The sequence below is a fragment of the Schistocerca cancellata genome, chromosome 8 (assembly GCF_023864275.1).
Source record: "Schistocerca cancellata isolate TAMUIC-IGC-003103 chromosome 8, iqSchCanc2.1, whole genome shotgun sequence".
In the NCBI taxonomy this organism is placed as follows: domain Eukaryota; kingdom Metazoa; phylum Arthropoda; class Insecta; order Orthoptera; family Acrididae; genus Schistocerca; species Schistocerca cancellata.
Genome location: NC_064633.1, coordinates 614,483,923 through 614,485,508, shown reverse-complemented (window position 1 = coordinate 614,485,508; position 1,586 = coordinate 614,483,923). Strand labels below are relative to the sequence as shown.

Genomic DNA, 1,586 nt, shown 5'->3' with positions numbered 1-1,586 from the left:
TACCACGTTGACTTAACCCTTAATGCAGTAAATTAATCTACAGTGGCTAGGTAAGGCCGCTTAATATAGGAGACGAGTATATTACTTTCGAATTTAACAAAAACTGAATGTTGTTGTTGTGGTCTTCAGTCCGAAGACTATACATGTCTGAAAGAACAGACACCATATCCATATAAGTATATAGTTCTGGCGACACCAGCCATGACCTTCTTCTTCTTCTGTGCGGATGCACACATATTCCCCGAACTCTTACGAGGCTTGGTAAGAAGGTCTTCCACGAGTAATGAGTGTGTTGGGCTGGGACACTACGAATGTAGTGTGCGGACACACAAGGTGAGAACGGGGGTATCGCGGGAGGCGTGAGCGAGATGGTCCCTGCAGTCGCGCTGTCCTCTGAGCCCTGAGTGGCTCAGTTGGATAGAGCTCCTGTCATGTAAGCAGGAGATCTCGGGTTCGAATCCCGGTCGGGGCACACTTTTCACCTGCCCACGTTGATATGTATCAACGGCCGTCAGCAGCTGAAGGTATTAATATACTTCTAATTTCGTTAAAACAGTAGCGTCTCCAGCAAAGTATGTGGATCTGGGGGGAGATTTTGCCTGAAAATATGCAACCCACAAAACTCAAATGTCGTCCGTTTCTTTCTTCAAGACAATTTTCAGCTACATTCTGCAGGGGCAATGAAGATGCTCTTGCGGCGTTTTCGATGGTAAGTGTTTGATCACCCACAGTACAGCCCTTAATTGGCTCCCTCCGTTGTTCATTTCCGCTCACATGAACCGCTGGTTACGAAGACAACATTTTGGCGCAAACAACGAAAGACAGACCAGCGTAGAGAATTGGCGGAAAGCACACGCGGCTGATTTCTATGACCAGGATACTGGAACGTTTGTACAACGCTACGACAAATGTCTAAGTCGGAACAGCGACTATTTAGAGAGATAGTTGGAAGATTTTTCACTGTAGTTTCCATTTCGCGACCGATCGGACCTCACTTTTCGAACAGCCCTAGTGCATTTTACGTAGGGATCACGAGGGTAAGATACGAGAAATTGGAGCTCATACGGAGGCATATACACTACTGGCCATTAAAATTCCTACACCACGAAGATGACGTGCTACAGACACGAAATTTAACCGACAGGAAGAATCATGCTGTGATATGCAAATGATTAGCTTTTCAGAGCATTCACACAACGTTGGCGCCGGTGGCGACACCTACAACGTGCTGACTTGAGGAAAGTTCCCAACCGATTTCTCATACGCAAACAGCAGTTGACCGGCGTTGCCTGGTGAAACGTTGTTGTGATGCCTCGTGTAAGGAGGAGAAATCCGTACCATCACGTTTCCGACTTTGATAAAGGTCGGATTGTAGCCTATTGCGATTGCGGTTTATCGTATCGCGACATTGCTGCTCGCGTTGGTCGAGATCCAATGACTGTTAGCAGAATATGGAATCGGTGGGTTCAGGAGGATAATACGGAATGCCGTGCTGGATCCCAACGGCCTCGTATTACTAGCAGTCGAGATGACTTATCCGCATGGCTGTAACGGATCGTGCAGCCACGTCTCGATCCCTGAGTCAA

At 47.4% G+C, this 1,586-nt stretch overlaps 1 non-coding gene across 1 annotated transcript; it reads left to right on the top strand.

Annotated features, from left to right (window-relative positions):
- The first annotated feature begins 397 nt into the window (after window positions 1–397).
- On the top strand, window positions 398–472 carry Trnat-ugu (transfer RNA threonine (anticodon UGU)). The gene has a single exon. It is a non-coding gene; the product is annotated as a tRNA-Thr (tRNA).
- Window positions 473–1,586: the final 1,114 nt, after the last annotated feature.